At 43.6% G+C, this 18,071-nt stretch overlaps 1 long non-coding RNA gene across 3 annotated transcripts in view; it reads left to right on the top strand.

Moving 5' to 3' along the window:
* LOC128907921 (uncharacterized) overlaps nt 1-18,071 on the top strand; it is a 39,526-nt gene that overhangs the window by 21,085 nt on the left and 370 nt on the right. The gene's annotated exons all lie outside the window — the stretch shown is intronic.

Genomic DNA, 18,071 nt, shown 5'->3' with positions numbered 1-18,071 from the left:
GTACCTTGTCACGAACTGTGCGGTTCACCGTGTGTGCTTCAGGGGAAGTTACTCTGCTTGTTTCGAGAACAAAGTACAGAACAGTGTAGGTCATTCCTGCCCCATCCCCTCCCCTTTGTTGATAAAATAATTCAGAAAATGTTTATCTTTTATTTGTGTATTTCCTTTCAACTACCACATGCCTCATAAGCTTAAGCCAAAACTTGCCCAGGGAGTTCAAATATATCCTTTGATACAGAGTAGACTATTATTGCTTATTTATTGTTAGGAACATTCGGCTATTAAATATTTGGATTACATGAGCACAGCCAGCTACAACTATGTTCTGCTCTCTTTCTTTGCCTGTTCCTTTGTCTGTTCAGGCAGTGATACAGCAAGCATGAACAAATTTTCTGTTACTCCAGTCTTAAAAATGAGAGATTCTGTAACAGACTTCAGTTATTCATCATATAATTTCAATTTCTTTAAATGTGATTACATATGAAAATTAACAAAATTAGTAGACACTAAATCAATCTCTTCTACTACCTAAATGTTAAAAATGTTTTTATTAATTTCTAGTTTTCAATGAGCTGCAGAATTTGTTATTGAAAATGCACACTATTCACATACCTCTTGTCTGTTAATCACAGGAGTAGCTCAGTCAAATTGGAAAACAGTCAGTGGAGGAGAAACATTTGGGTCATTTGACACATGGGAAAGCTTAGACAGCAGTGGGAGTATGTGGAAGAAGACCAAAAAACAGAGATCATCAAACTTGCACAGGCCAAGAACGAGGCAAAGAAAATATGCAGTGCCAGTGAGTCACAAATCGATTGTTTGGTTGCATTTTCCTTCCTTACCTCCCCCCCACCATAAAACAAACTACAATGTTCCCTGCTTCAGACTTCTGTCCCAGCACCTGTACCTCTTCTCTTCCACGTCCCATACCAAGTGCCAGCTTAGCAGAAGCTGCAAGCAGCTGCCTTACAGAAAGGCAAGCTGATCAACACCATCTTGATGGGAAGGCGGCAGCCTCCATCTCCAGCTGAGTTCGGAGGCCTTGTTTTGTTTTGGTTTGTTGTTGTTATATTCTCACAAATACTTGTGCTTGTATTTGAAGATTTGTATTTTCCGGGGAAAAAAGGTGGCACAGTCCAGGAGGCACAGAGAAGGGATGGTGATCGATAATTGCTGTGAGTGCTGAACAGTGAAATATGTGTATCGTTATATTTTAGTTGCATTCAAAACTTATACTGATTAATTACTTCATTTACCGACTTAAGCTAAATTTTATAAGTCTATATATAGGGCTTTGCTTTAGTTTAACAATGGGTGATACACACCCATTTTTTGTATACCTTTATCTATTCCTTTTTGGAACAAATCATTTGGTGTAATAAAACCAACATAAGCCTGCATTGCAGATACAGTAATTTTAGTGAATTTATTAAAATAAGCTAAATACTTGCATCAGCTTAATGATTACAGTTAAAAAATCACACACAATCCAACAAAGAATTGTTAAAATATGTATGGAAAGAGAAAAATAATTTTAATAGCATATTTTAGGTAATTGAAGGTTGCACAAAGAGGAAATGGCATAACTTGAACTCACAGTTTCAGTCCAGGTAGAGGCTTACATGAACGTCCTATGAGTTTACAATGAGTCTGGCCCTAGATTAGAAAACAGTGGTGGTGAGCTATGCACTGTAACTGAAATATTAAGAGATAACTCCAAAACTGAAAACAAACAGGTGTGGAATTCTACCTTAGCTGCCTTTTGACTGTTAATTTTGAATGTAATGAAAATGTGCACTAATTCCGTGGGTCCTTACACATGCAGAATGAAAGAATTCAAATCAAGATTTTTTTTCTTAAAGAGAATTTGTTTGTTTTTTTATCAGAGCCCTTTCAACATACAAGGGGAGGTCACAGCTGTTCTTTTCATTCACATGTAGTCTAATAAAACAAACAACATATGTATGGGGCATAAGAGTTTAGCACTCAGAACATGGGGATTTGTATATGACTTTGAAAACTGTAAATAACAAATTATACTTAAGCTTTATTCTACCGCCCAACAACCTGATTTGTTAGTAAAGATTTGTGTTGGAATTGAGGTTTTCATGTGTACATTGTTCAGAAAAATAAAACTCTCACCAAATGCAAGATAGCAAGGTCCACATTTACATTCTCAGCCTTCATTCCAATTGTCATAAGTCTTCTAGATTTACATAATTACTACATTTGCATAATCACTTAAGACCTTGATCTGTACTCCAATGAACGCAGACCTGAAACCTTGGTGAAAATCACATTTACCTACATTTTATGCTGCAGACATAACAGGACTGACCTCAGATATGGGCATATCACCTTTTCTTTAGAGCATGTTGGCATCTGGGTATCTGAGTGACCTTGGTGGGTTAGTACATTACCATGCTAATGCACACAAGCAGTCTGATGGTGGTCTTTGCTGACATAATGTATCTGGAGTGGATAGGGCCTGGAGAGTGCGTGTACATATTATACCATGCTTAGTTCTGGGCCAAAGGGCTTTTTGTTCCATTGCAGTGTAGACCTAGCTGTGGTGGTCTCATTTACCCTGGGAGATGGAGCTTCCAAATACTGAGGGTTAAAAAACAAACCCAAAATGCATCCCTCAGTTTCTTACAAGTCAAGCAGGAAGATTAGCTGAGTATTTCACAAATACAAATTCATCCCTCTTTTTTTTTTCTTGCTGGAAAAAGTGAGCTACAGAAATCCATCAATTTGCACATTGTCACAAGGATGTTTGCTTTTGAATCACACATTGAACTTCCCTTTGACTTCCTCAAACCACAGAACCCTTACCTCTCGTTTTACTCTAAAAATACAGTTGATTCAGGGGAATTATGCATGCTAGACTGAAACACTAGAAAGCAGACAAATATTTCGGTGTGAAGAAAGTGGTTGCTATTCTGTTATATGATAGTACAAAGATTAATTTCCTGTAGGAAATGGGTAACTCACAGGATATAGGTTAGATCTTGACACCACACAAGTCATGACAGAAAGTTATTATCACCTGATAGTTTTTGGATGGCCTCTTTACAGTTAAGTCAGACCCTTAAACCAGTTTCCAGTGGACAAACATCTAAAACAGAAAAGCCCTCGTGATTGTTAGCAATCTTCTTACGTGGCTTCATGTCAATAGTGTGAGAATGTGGCATTACTCTATGCCAGGAAGAAATTAAATTGTCACTTGCATAAAATCTTTTTTGTGCAGACTCTTAGTCTGCAGAGTAGGTGGGTAGAAGATTTCAGCAGACCCTCCTCTTCAAAACATAAACAGGAAATAAAAAAAACATTTGAAGGCGTCCTCTCAAAATAGCGCTGTCCTGAATGGACATCTTCACAGGACAGGTCAACAAGACAATGACTTCCATGTTCCAGGGACAGCTGTTTCCTTTTATGCTTACCTGTCAGTCCTTCTAATGCCCAGATTACTTGGCAAAATCAAGTAAGACTCAGCAAAATGAACCTTTTTAATCTCCACTTGCCAAAAGAGTCCTTGTTTCCAGATATCCTGAATAGAATAACTACAGAACTTATGGACTTCCTGCATTTGGAGCCACAGAACAAAGGAATGGTTTGAAATCTGTCCCTAAAGTTGTTCCCTCTCTTAGGCTGCCTGCTGGATGGCTGTTAAGAATAGGAAGTGCTGCTTTCCAGTCAGTCTTGATCAATGGTAAGAAGACCTCTTTGAGGCAAATTTAATTGGTGAAGGAAATGAGATTTTCCCCCTAGAGCTATGAAATATCTTGAGTACATTTGAGGAATTGCTACATGACATTTTTAAACTATCATCTTCTGGCTTTAGAGCCAGTGGCCAATCCTGAAAGAAGCTGAACTTGCAGCAGTCTATATTCAGTGTCTTCTCCCACCTCACTGAATTGTGGTTCTGGAAGGGTCCAACCAAGGTAAATATGCTAATTCTCCCACTTCAGACTGGAACCTGTGTCTGGATCCATCAGCTCTCAGGAGTCCCGATCCTTGACAAAAAATTTATGCCCTTGATGACTTTTGTCAGCTAGGATGACCTCCTGGAGGCCATCACTTTAGTGACAAGAGTGAGGGAGAAGTACACTGGATACGGAGCACTTAATGGAATCCTCCAGTTTCTGCCAATGACGGTTACAGAGCTCCATCTAAACTAGAAAATTCATCTTGCTGTAGTCTTGCCTCAAACCACATGTTTCTGGAGACAGAGTCATCTCTCCACACTTGGGATGTAACTGGTACCCTGTTAGCCACAAAAAGGGAAGGGTTTTGAGATATTCACTTGACTTTTCCTACCTAGTTACATTCCAGACTGCAAGTCTGTTTTAAGATTGTTATGGCAGTTCCAGGTAAACGGTTAGATCATAAGATGTCAGAGCGGCATCTGTGCTGGCAATTTCACCAAGAAAATTATTTAGCTTAGACATCTACAGAGCATCAACCTGAAGCTCTGTCTTCCTAATTCAACAGATGTTATGTAGAGTATATTAACAGCTCTTGATGGGATACAACATAAAGCATTGTTCCCACCACAACCTCCCAAGGATCTGGGTCTGCCATGGAAGAAACCAATGATTGCTATTGAGTTCACTGTGGTGGAAATATGCATATATATTGCATACAGATAACTGCCAGGAGGAGAACAGAAAATGAGTTACCTATGAGCAGTTGATCAGTGCTAGATGCATGCATATCTCACACAGTCCCCATTCTCTTTTTGTTATACTCCTGCACACTTGGGATTCTCATACACAGAAGGTGCACGGTGTGTGGCTGTTGCCCAAATTAAAATCTCACGGAGCCTCAAGGCTTACATGTACTATATAGGCATATCAGGCCCCACAGACCCATAAGCAAACGTGCAGCTCCAGCAGATATACGTGTATACCTCTCATCAAACTCCTGGTGCTATATCGTAAGTAATTTTTCATTCCATCAAAGGCATGAAAAGCCTTCCTACAGTTCTTTGTGCAGTGAAAGCGGCGATATCTGATAGCGTAAGGATGTTCAGTCAAAGGGTAAAGAGATTTTAAAACCCGTGCACAAAGCAACAGTAAGAGTACCTGAACAAAACACATTTGGAATAGTGTAAGTTGCTACTTTGAAGACATTATTCTTAACCTCCAAATTTTAAAACTTTCTAATGAAATGTGTCATCAATAAATAGCTTGTTTTAAAGCTACATCTGCCCAGGAAGCGTGCAATTCTACTGTCATGTACAATATTTAAGAACCCAAGCAAAGTTGCCAATAAACATCACCAGGCAAACAGTTATAAGACAACGGTAAGCATTCATCCCTAAAAGCAAAAATATGGACCAATCCACAGCAAAATAAAAATTGGCAAGAACATATAACATTTGCTCTCGAAGAATTCTGTACGTTTCCAAATTACAACCAAGCCAAACACAGGTAGACATCTGTCTACAATCTGCGTAGTTTCAGGATGTCTCTTCTGCCAATTCATCCTTAATTAATGAGCATTTCTATGCAATCCTATTGTTGTCATACCTTATATACAGTGGCTTCAACTTTTCAATGTCTCATAAATACCAACAGTAAACAAAACTGGGGACTAGATAGCGCAAAGCCTGATAGAAAAATAAGGATTCAGGAGAATATATAAAAAAGTAGAAAAGACTGGGAAAATGAGAGCAGAGCAGAAGGGGAGCAAAAGAATAAGCTCTGAGGAAAGAGTCAATGCCAGTAAATGTAATATCCTCCTCGCAAGAAAAAAAAAAAAAAAGTAAAGCACAGATAGAAACAAGAGGGTGTGTTCATCCAAACCCATTATAGGAAAGCAAGACAATTGTTCCTCCTTCATTCTTCACCGTGTTTTAATACTACTTCTGTATAGGGTCATGCATTGTGACTATTGAGGGAAAGGTATACCTAGAATTTAGATAGGCTCTTAAAAGCAAGCATATGCCATAGAAAGAGCCGTGAAACACAGAGATAGGAAACAAATTATGGTGGTCGTTTCTAGAGAATTCACAGTCCTTCTGAAAGCCAGGGATCAAATTCAGACTTGATCCCCCAATTCATTCAAATAAGCTACAACTGTTACCCACAGGTCAGTTTTCTTGTGAGTCAAACTTCAGTCTTACCTTTGCCCTTTTGTTTCAGTGGAAGACCAGCATGTACATCTGAACACAGAATTATTTTATTTTCCGTGATGATCAAACCCAAATGTTATTTTACCTTTGCCAGCTTTGTGTAGGGTGATGTGCCATCTTGCATATTTATTTTCCTGGAGTGATTCCCAGAAGTATGCTATGCTTTTTCTTGCTCATGTCTCACTAGCTTTATTTATGAGTTGTGTACACCAGGTTTTCAGTCCCTGGGGACAGGCCTACACAAGAAATCTATGGAAGATATTTAATATGGATAAGTATGGGAGCAGGAAAAAAGCAGTTACCAAATGGTACTCCAAATTGATCTAATTCAAAATTTCAGACCAGATCATGGATAGGTTAGCATCGATGGTTTAAACCACAAACACCTTTTTCTGTTTTGTCATGTAGAAGGGAGAGACATGGTAAAGTTTACTAAGTCACAAAGAAATGTTACTTAATGCTCACTGATGCTCTTCGGCTGCTAAATATTTAAATATTAAAGTCTCACAATAGACCTTTGTAATAGGATTATGTGGTGCTAGATGAGTGAAAAAATGAAGTACCGTAGCATCATTTTCTATTTGGAATACCTAACCTCAGTACACCTCATGTTTTCAAAAGTCTCCTTTAGTTCTTGGGGAATTAGAGAGGTTCAGTTTCTTAAAACCAGGCACACAGAGCTTGGGACACACAGATTTAACATAAAAATCATACTGGCTTTTTTTCTTTTTAGTTGCTTCCTAGAATTAAATGATTTTTACCTGAATTTTTGTAAGTGTGAAGTGGGAGAGAAAAATCCTTTCACATCCAACATCCATACTAACCTGATATACACCAGACTTGCAAGTAGAATTAAAGGGAGTGCTTTGGGGGAGTATGTTCAGTTCAAAATACCAAAATGTGATTAAGGACGATGAGACAGCATTTCCAGGAGTCTTCCCAGTTAAGTGGAAACAAAATTATTTAAAGAGCAAATTTTCACTTGGTTTGCAGAACTAAACTTCCATTGTTCTCTGATGACTTGAGTCTAATAGCAGTATTGTTATTGTTATTGATTCTTACTGATTGCATAGAAAGTATGTTTTAAAGATACATTTTTTCTCACTATTAGATGCATGAATTCCATCTGGCTATAAAATAGATCAAGATAAGGCCTTCTTTCTCACATGCCATCACAGCTGATGAGAGCTGATATCATATTATCCCTTCGATTACACCTGTGCAATCCCATTAATTGAAAAATAACGTGATCTGGGGAAACTTAATGGCTAGTAACGGTGCATAGGAATGCTGATATACAAAGCTTGATGTGCATCTTAAACTGCAGTTGTATTTGCAGGTTGGCTGCTTGAAAAAAACACAGTTTTTACCATCCCCTAGGACTTCTGTGAGATGCCATAATGGCTGGACCGTTCCTCAAAACAGAACTGACGGATCAGTATTCTGATGGGTCAAGCCAGGGAGAAAGGCATCGTCCCCCCCTCCCCGATGCTCTGATTCATTTGACAAGTCAGTTCGATATTCATATATGTGTTCTTCGTCTGGCAAATGTTTCATCGCTAGGTCTCTCTGTAACAGCTGCACGAGGTGTGATGAGTCTGTCATCCCACATAGCATGTTAGTAGGTCAGTATTGTACTTCAAGGATGCTCCTATGCGTGCCTCTGGGCCAGCTCTACTGTCAGTGTAAGCTGCAAGCACAGGACCTCACTTGCGAAGGTTGTCTGCGTATCTGTGCGTGTCTAGTGGTTTAATAGGTTGGTAGCCAGTGAGGTGGTATAACGCTGCTCAGTACAACAGACAGGCGATGTGGAGCATTCGTGTGGATGAGAAGCAGTTGGACTGGAGAGCACAGTTGAGGTGCCAGCCATAACCAAGATCATTCTCCTAAGTGCTGTGCAAAAGCAGCCCTGTGGCCATACAGGCTCTCTAGCGATGGTATACAAGCGATCGCACTTCTTCTGTGCCAGGCTGGGCACTCTTGTCTTGTGCAGTACGGCTGCAGAGTGAGAGCGAAATGCAAGGGCTGTAAGTGTGGTAGAGGAATGAGCACTGCCAGTTTGATTCCACCACGCGTCATTGACAGATGTCAGACCTACTGGTGATGTACAGGACAAGAGCTGCTGAGGTGACGTGCTGTTTACCACCCTTTACCCTCTTGTTTCTCCTGACACCTGAACTCCCAAAGCAATTCCCTTTAAGGTGATTCACCCAGTGACCCTAAAGAGCTGATTACTCACTGAGATGATATGGAGTGAGGTAGCCTGAGAACAGGCATTACCAGGGGCTGGCTTTGCAGCTTCTGCCATCTCTGCTACAACTTTGTAAGGTCTGGAATCTGGACGGGGGGAAACCTGGTGTCAGTAAGTAGGTAAAAGGAACGGCATTATCCATGCCCTCACTGCCCCTTGGCTGAATTAAGGATCCCAAGTAGAACCCGTTACCTCACTCAGAGCCCAGCACTTGTATACCTCTCCCCATGCTCACTGACAGCAGTGCCATACCCAGCTGAAATGGTTGCCCCATCTACGCTGCCACCTGAAAGTGCCAGCAGAGCTCCTAGCCCTTTTCTGCATAGCAGAGCCTTTACAGATATTTTAATCAGGTATTGGACCAGCCCAACATGCGTGTCCTGCTGCAAACAGCTATTGCCCGTGGTAGCAGGAGCATGTGGGTATTGCTACTCAGGGAACAGAGGCTACTGGGGTCTTTCCCTCGTCTCAGTCCCAGGACCTGAAGAAGGCTTTCTTAAAGGCACCACATCCATCACACACGCTACAGCTGATGCCTGAGTCAGGGATACAGCAGTGACCTTGGAAAAGCAGTGCCATAATGTATGCCAACTGACAGAGCAGGAGCAAGTACATCCCATGAGCTTCGTCCCTGAGCTGGGATGCTCGGGGAGGCAATGTAACTTGTTATGTGGAGACAACTTGGGAAAGTGGGATAAAGACAAGAGTCTGTGCTGCTGAGAAGCAGAAGCAACAAGCCGCTAACTGCAGGTGAGGAGAGAGCACAGCAGATGCTGGTATCTTACCCTGGTCATTGGTCATACAGGTGTTGGCCAGAGCTGCAAGATACGCTCTTGAACACGGCCTGCTCTTAGACCTCTCTCGCTGTTAACAATGAGATGAGGTTTACCCTGTGGGGATTCAGGTTGACTTAGATTTTTATTTTTCAAACAAATCAAACTAGCATGTGCCACTTGTGAGTTTATGCTCAGTTTTTGTTTGGTTGCATTTTTTTTGGTTTGTTTTATTTTGTTTTCTTTAATAAGAAGTTCCTCAAAAGCATGACTAGACTTGCTCACAAGTGGTTACATTTTTAGCTGGAAGCTGCCTGGTGAGTTGTAGGAGGAAAATTGCACTAGTTTGAACTGGATTTAGTAGCAAGGGTATTTTAATTTGGGGCAGCAGAGAGAAAATTGTATAACGCTGTTGTACTGTCCTGAGTAGGAGAAGCAGCCAGTGAATTGCATGATTTTTCCGTCTTTGTAATCAGTTTGTTATGCAGAGAGCAATGCCGTGGGATTCAGCATTTTATCTGCTGGGTTTCCCCTGGCAGCATCTGAAGAAGTTCATTATAAGTGTTTATCACATGATCCACTTAATCAAACCACCGAAACTCGGAGAATAAGTCATTCTAACAAGACCCTTCATAGCTGCCTTATAAGCTACTTACTGATACGCTCTTCCTTGGTGAGCGTACAATGAGTTTCCTTGTATCCTGGTCTATGATACAGGAAGTTCATTATCCCCAGTCCAAACTCAGACGTAAAGAAAGGAAGCGGGGCTTACAAAGAAGCGACAGATAATTTGCAAAGGATTTTAGTTAGCCACTCAAATCCCAGATAGAGTCAGACTGTAAGCTCTTCGCAAGAGCAGCCTTCTGGTTTTCAGCATTAGGCACAGAGCAGGTACCTACGTAGCTGACTCTAGTGTTGTAAAATGCAGACGACACAGGAGAAATTACTTGCTTCTTTTGATTAGAGGTTAACTAATGGAAGCATGTGAGAAGAAAGAGCAATCAGAACTGAAACCATGCGTTTAGCTGGGCAATAGTACATATACTGCATAGTAGTAGCAGAGCTGATATCTGGGCTGATGCAAAATGGCTTGAAAGCCTGCTAAATCCCTGAGTGCACTAGGGTTTGAGATACTGTCAGGGGTTTGTCTGACAAGCCAGGAGCTCGCAGACATGCTGTTTGCAACCTGTGTTTGTACACTGTACATCTATCTGGTAGGATAAAATGTGTTTCCCTGTGATGTACCTAGGAACTGTTTGGTTCAGGGGAGTGGGTAGGTCAAGGGCTGCTCTGCTTCCTTGAAGTCATTCATTTGACTGAGTTCTGTCACAAGCAACGTGGCATCAGATTTTCTGACACTCACTGAATTTTCTCACTGATGCCATTTCACAGGCAGTAGCTCCTAAAGGCTTGCCTTCTTGCTATCTGCTAAAGACCAGTTTGGGTACCACCACAGATGTAGGCTAGGATCAACCTTAGTGTAGAAATGCCCTGGATGATTTTGCCGAGCACTATCCTGTCTCCATACCATAGTGCTGCTCGGCTGCTCCTCTTCTTTCACCTCACAAGCTCATGTGAAGGCAGCACAGGGTCATACCAGTCCGAATATTGATTTTGTGTAGGGACACAGGCTGAGCCTGATGTGGGTCTCCAGATGAACCTTTTTTTGTACTGGACACTGCCATTGGGACAAGAAGCACTGGGCAGTTCAAGACAAGCTACTCTGTAAGTCATTAAAAACAGGGAAGTGTGCAGGACTCAGAAATACTGGCAACAGAAACAAAACCCCCAAGCTGGTTTGATGGGGATGATGCTCTCTCCCTTGCGTAGCTCCAGTGAAGCACGTCATAAAATTCATGCCATTGTCTGGGTACTGCCTTGAGGAAATGGTGAAACCTGTCTCTCCAATGCTGAAGTCCAGCCAGCCCAGAGCTTTAAAATTCAACCTGTTAATTACTCCTGGGAGTAATTAGCTTCAGCCTGGAGTGACTGAGGAGTCTGCACTGCATCAATCAACAGGCGTGAGGGCTTGAGATGTGCAGTTTGCATTTGTTGTGTTGCAGGAAAAGTTACATGATGATGCTTTATCTTTGTTTTCCATATACTTTGTACCTGGCTGTCTTGTCTTGATGCAGGCGTCAGTCTCTTGACTGCTGGTATACCGGTGTACCAAATTGGCATCAGTATGGCTGTGTCCCCAGGAGGGACTGCGCTGCTTTAGTAGGTTGGTTTCCAACTAAAAAGTTCAAACAGGACACAAAAGCCTGGAGGAAAAGACTGTTTTGCTGTCATTATCCTTTCCATTTTAAAAACAGCAAATGCAAATTATTTTACATCTTTTAAAATAAACATCTAGCCAAAAAAAATGAATCTATGCTAGCTAGTTAGTTTTGCTACTTCCTTCAATTTGATCAGAGTATAGTTCCCTTCCTCTTTCTCATTTTTTTGTCATACTCCCTGTCTGTCTTCTTGGTTTCTGTTGTGCCTATTTAAAGAGCCCCTCTTCATCTCTCTTTTGGGACAGTCTTACTGTCAGGCTTTCTGCTGTTTCAGCTTCTACGCAGCCAGTGCTTCAAGAAAAATGTGTCTCTCTTGTGAGGTGGGGAGAAGAATGGACCCATAATAATAAATATTGTTTGTATGCACGTAGCGCTTTAATCAGTCTGTTTCCAATAACTTTATCTAAGTGGCCGGTTTACTATTGTCTCAGCTTTTTAGGTAAGGAGACTGGAGCAGAGCGAGTTGATAACTTTCTGCTGTCTGCAGCAATGCAGTAGTAAAGTGGAGAATAAAACTTCTCTTTTCCAAATGATTTTTCAGTGCCTGACCCACTGCTCTGTACGTGGGGAAAGCCAGCACCGAGCATCTGGAATCATTGTTGGTAGGGATAACTTTAGTCTGCCGTAAAGAGAAATGGCCAGTTGTCCGCTGCGTGCTGTTAATTTGTCATTCAGGAACCGCTAGTGCCTGTATCGCTGCTGAGGCTGGATCTCAGTGTCTCTGCACGACCTGCGTGGAGGGAAGACTTGGGAGGGAGACTGTGACGGGTGTTGTGTGCATCTGGCTGCGTGCATTCGCACTCGCGAGTGACATGCACACAACTCCCACCGAGAACTGAAGGGATGCTACCAGATACTAACCTGACTGGGTTTACTCAGTGCCAAGCCGGGCTCAATTCTCTCTCCCAGCCTAGGGATGAAAGACCCTTTAATGCACTCGCTGCTCCTGGGCTGTTCAACTCAATCCCCGGTAGTGTTATCTGTTTAGAAGCCTTTCTCACTAAATTGCTTCCTTTGAAGACTGCAGGCTTTTTAACAGCAGACTGCAGCACCTGCTGCTTGCTGGAAATCCTAAGCAAGAGAGCGTTGCAATGCCAAACGTGCCAGTCACAAAGCATCCCATTTAGCAGATTTTCACTGGAGGTAGCTGATGAAGAACAGAACAGACATGTTGTAAGGACTGCGAGCCCAAGTAAAGGAAGGTAGCTTTGAAGAAAGCCTCCAAGACAGTATTTCCAGAATACACTCTTTTAGAAAAAAAGTGGAAAATCCGAAGAATGAAATGCAGCCAGAATGAGCTCACTGCAGGTGGTGCTGGTCATGATTTTTTAAAATCAGTTTTAATAATTAACTGTTTTAATCATTGATTTTTGTCCAGGGTCTGCCATTACAGTACCTTTTTCTGCAGCCCCAGAAACCCCACATTTTTGTGGTTCTCTGGGGCTTTCCCACAGCATGCATTTCCCCTCCCTTGGAAGACTGGTACGATACAACAGAGAGGACTTCATCTGCCCAACCTGCAAACTAGGTGCTGGGGAGTCGCCTGTTCCCTGGCAGGATTTGGACCACCCCTTTCCCTCTTCCACAACAGCCAGTCCTGCAGGGATTTACACCCACTGGGTGCATCCATGTTTTGCCTGACATTCCCTGGATTTCATTAGCCTCACAGGCTTGGGGGCTGCAGAAGTTGCTGCGAAGCTCCCCTGACCGAGGGTTAGGTGGGCAGGCAGGCACTCGCCCTCTCCTCCTCTGGAAAATGGAGAAGTCCCTGATACCTTTCAGTGAAGAACAGGTGTTAAAAAAAAAAACAACCAACCCTCTTTTTGCTTTTGGTGGCCTTTCTTCCAGTTTGCACGGATCTGCACAACGGCGTGCAGTGCCCAGAGCCCTGATGGAGGATACGTGCATTTGTATTTGTCTGGTCCCATCTGCACCAGCGAGCCCTTGAAATGTAGCCTTGCTGGCAGATCTGGTCAGGCTGGGAAACTTAGTTTTAGATGGTTTTTTTGTTTGTTTACAAGTGGTCTTGGCCGCAGACAGGGACACACAGCTGGTGGTCCGTGCACGGCTCGGTGATGAGGCTGAGGCAGGGCTCTGAGCCTGTGAAGGCTGGAGTGGGGCTGAGCTCGTCCAGCTTATTCCTGGCTGAATTTGGAGCCAGTGTTGGGAGAGGCTGCTACTCTGCTGCCTCCTCCTGCGGGCCAGCGTCTCGGGGCCTGGTTTGGCTTTGCCTGCATGGGCAACAGCATCCAGCGGCCCTCTGCGGCCATGGCTCAGAGCTCATGCGATGGATGCCTCTGCTCGCTCCAGACGCGCTTCTCCTGCAGACCAGAGAACACCTCTCACTGTTAGCAATAACGGGTTTAATACAAATATTGCACAGATACAGATATCGTTCTTCCTCTGCTAATTATAATAGCATTAGATAAGGTGAGAGAGGCGCATGTCTGAAGGCCTAGTGTCTTGGAGAGGGCTTTGCAAGTGCCTTTTGTGAGATGTTTGTGTGCCAGCGCGGTTCATGCTGGCTGTGGGGACCCGCGTGAGCAGCTATTGGCACAGCTCAAGCAGAAATGGCATGGTGGAGATTTCTAGCAATACCAATGTGCTGCGCGCCAGCCTTGGACTTCAGAAGGCCCGTGTCGCGGACCAGGGAGAAAAGGCAGAACCAGCCCATGGGTACCTCAAACCTGGTGTTAAGGGAGTGCTTTCCTGCGGCGACGTGGTGATAAAGGGTGGCGGAGGGGGAGACTGCTGAAAGCCGTGACCTTCCAGGCAGGATCTGTTTCCCAAACACGCATTAAACTTCAAATCTTCTTTACGGTGAGGGTGACAGAGCACTGGAACAGGCTGCCCAGGGAGGCTGTGGAGTCCCCTTCTCTGGAGATTTTCAAGACCCGCCTGGATGCAGTCCTGAGTAATGTGCTCTAGGGAATCCTGCTTTAGCAGGGGAGTTGGACTAGATGATCACTAGAGGTCCCTTCCAACTCTGGAAAATTCCGTGAAATTCCATGAAAAATAAACAGTGGCGGACTCCCGCAGGTGTGGGCATGGGGGAACCTGTTAAATTAAAGCCCAAGCGTAACAAGAGAGATGTTTGCTTTGCGAGATAACGTGCACCTGTTCTGCACGCTGAGGGCAAGGAAACTCTCTGAGAGGTGTTTTCCTTTGTTACCACGGCAGGCGTTTTGCACTGTGAGGCCACGCAGCTCCCCCTTCTCCCTCTCCCTTGCCTTTTAAGACCAGGTATCCCCCCAGCTTTACCAGCGCCTCCAAGCTGACAACCTCCAATCTGACAACGAGTGTGATAAATGGTGGCAATTGCTCCTTTTCCTCCATCAGTACGTCTCATGGTGGAGCTCCCCTGACCACACTGCCCAAGTTTGCTGCCCAGACTGATGCTGTTATTAAGACGGCCGGGTCTCTGGTACCTGCAGCCCGGTCACCGGCTGGAGACGAGGGAAGGGCATGCTCCCAGCAAGGCGCCCTTCAGTGGGGCTGCTCTAACGAGCCAGCTTCGTTATCTGACTTGCTGTTTGTCCCAGAGAGGCTGCGGGGACGTCTGCTGCTTTATTTTGTTAAATGGTACCAAATGATGGCAGTTAAGAGCCTACCAGGAGAAAATGAGCTCTTAGGGCAGCATTTCATGTCTTGTATGCAAGGCTTTATTGAATTAACTTTGTACCAGAACCACCGTACACTTCCCTTGCTGGAGAGGCCAATCTAGATTAACTGTGGAATAAAAACGTTAGGACCATATTTTGTCACACAGGTGTCTTGCATTAAAAAATCTTTACATGCTTTAATGTCATCTGAGTTTTGGCAAGCCCGCAAAGCGGGCTGGTTTTCAGTGATCTCTGTCTCTCTTAACGCTGCACCCATCCCAGTGTTAATTATGTAGCGCTCTTGCTTTGCTGCTTATTTTCCACGTCGGGGACGGTGTATTTCCTCTCCCACACAATCCTTGCGAATGCAGAGGGTGCTGTGAGAGGAACCCCCGGCGCTACTGTTGCCGTTCAAGCGATGCCTTTTGCCTCCGTGGGTACCTGCAGCTTGGCAGCTCCAGCTGGGCAGCGCTGCCAGCCTGCGGGAGGGAGACTTGCATACTTTCAGCTGCTTCCCCATTATGTACACATAAAGTTAATAACTGACTCAAGAGTTCATCTACAAATATATTTTTAAGGCTGCTCTTGGTAAATTTTTCCCCTCTTGGCCACAAAGCTCTCGTTTTCTGTAATTTCCTTCCTATACTTTCCCATAATTCTAATCTATTTTAACATTAATGTGTTAGTTAGCCTGTGCATTTTCAGCCTCTTCTCCCGTACCTGCTGATTATTTCTTTTCTCCCTGTCCTCTATCCCTACTTTTGTTGTTTGCAAAAAAACGGCTTTTCTCCTCCCTCTCCCTCTTCACAGCTCCCACCATCTGTCTCTCTACAAATACAAAGCTTTAGGGGAAATGATTCACTAGGCTGCTAGCTCATTACTCACACGCTCCCCATCATGCTTTCTGTCCTTGTAGGATGCTCTAACTAATGTAAAGATCAATGAATCCTGGGAACTGTTATTCAATTAAAAAAAAATAAGCCCTAGCAGTTAAATAGATTGGGCTCTTTGTACTTCCTAAACACCAATGCTTAGTTTTTCTTCCTCACGCTGCTAGCATTATTTTTCAGAAAAGGATCAGTGAAACAGAAGAATAGAAATGATCACTGGACCATTTAATGCAACCTTGTGTAGCACATGATGCAGGAGTTACTTAATGAAATTCCCTGGCCCAAACCAAGCAAATCTGTGGTAAATCTAGAGCACATATTTTAGGATGACAGCCAACATGATGAAAGGAATTTACTACCCAGCCTTGCTAATCATTTTGAACGCTTAACTGCGCTCCCTAATATGCTGCTTTGCAAGCAGCAAAACTGACACAGCCTCATTCCCTACAGATTTCTCTACTCCAGCCTTACCCAGGCCAGCCCTGCCCAGGGGCAGGGTGGCCAGCTCTGACTCCCATGAGTGCCGGCTGGCCAGCTGCCCACCTCTGGGAAGGGACCTCCGCAGGCCTGAAGCCCCCCGCCCCAGCCTCTCCCTCCGCAGCGTGCAGGTTGGGGGCTAGCTCTCTGCTCAGGTAATTATTTCCATGGAACTCATAGGCACTGAAGATCTTTGAGCTTCTACCTATTAAATGTGGTAGAAATTGGCTAAGGGGCTCAGAAGCTGTTTGAGACAGACTGGTTCACACCGTTAAAACACTTCAGATATCTTAAAATGCCGGAGACGGCCATATTGAGTTGGCAGATACGCCACAGCATTTCAGGGGACTTGCTCAACCTGGAGACTGAGCTCAATGGCGTAGGGCACTCCAAGTGACCCTAAATGTTTAGGGATGTTTAGGTATCCCACTCCTTTTGTCTTCACTTTGTTGACCTTTTAAGATGGATTTCTGTCATGACTTCAGGCTTGTCGCCATATACTAGAAGGCTATTTTCTTAATTGGAAGCTTAGTTTCTCATTTTATCACATGGAAAATGCCCCCCTCTCCCCACACGCAAGTAGGTAACAAGAAGTACAATTTTATTGTGCCTTGTCAGGAAGCTGCCGGCACGGCAGGTATCAGCCTGTTTTGGTTGTTGGGCTTCCCTTTAGAAATTGGAGTTGTAAGAAGCACAGCAAATACCACAATCAAAATTATAAGAGTTGATAATACTGCATACACCCTTCTCCCAGTTCTCTTAAATGGCTGCAACTCTTTATGCAACAGCCTGCTAAAGGAAAATCTGAGTATAGCTGCAATGGGGTTTTTCAGTTGTTTTCTCACGAGCACCACAAAGCATGTCCTGTATCAACACACCACACTGGCACCACCTTCGTGGAAAGCTAATTAAATAATGCGGGTGATGTAACAGGAGTATCAACTTCTGGGCTAATTTACTTTTCAGACTATCAAACACACGTGCTTTTTTGTAAAGCTGCGTTTGGGTCATTCTATAACAAATAATAAAGCTGAGGAGGACCTTGGAAAGAGCCTGCGCTGAGCAGGCATGAAGTGCTCTGTGTCAGAGCAGGGCATTCTCGTACGACTGCTCTAAAGAATAAGGGCTGACAAATTTTAAGCCAACAGGGTCCACTGTTACCTCAGTAAGGTTAAGGCAGTTTTAAAAAAAGAGAGCCCTCACCAAAGTCGTACTTATGTGCTCTGTGAAAGAAAAAAAGAAGTTCAAACTTTAGCAGATGGGATGTTTTTGAGCCTTCCTGGTTGCCAACACCCCGTGGCTCTCAGCGTCTTTGATTGTTTTATTGTTCCATACTGCATACAAGTTGTAGGAGTCAATGTTATTTCTCCTAACAATTGCTGGCTTTCCAAATGCCAGCTGTCCTTTGACATGCTGTGTTTTAAATAAGGGCTGAAGAGCAGTAATGAAGCTAAAGGCCTGCTGTAAACTGCAGCGTTCCACGGCACTGAGAGCACGCACGTAGTCATGCATTTAGCTCTCCTTTTGTGGACTATTGCTGCAACACACTGAAGGTGTTAGGGGCCAAGCTGTAAGGAAATAGAACTCCAGAGATTTCGGATCCGAGTCCTCTAATTGAAGACAGTGTCTTTATGCAAGACAGGCTAAGGAAAACTCGCAT

This window comes from Rissa tridactyla, chromosome 3, assembly GCF_028500815.1.
Source record: "Rissa tridactyla isolate bRisTri1 chromosome 3, bRisTri1.patW.cur.20221130, whole genome shotgun sequence".
Lineage (NCBI taxonomy): Eukaryota > Metazoa > Chordata > Aves > Charadriiformes > Laridae > Rissa > Rissa tridactyla.
Note: the sequence above shows the minus strand (reverse complement) of the source record. Positions and strands in the feature narration are given on the sequence as shown.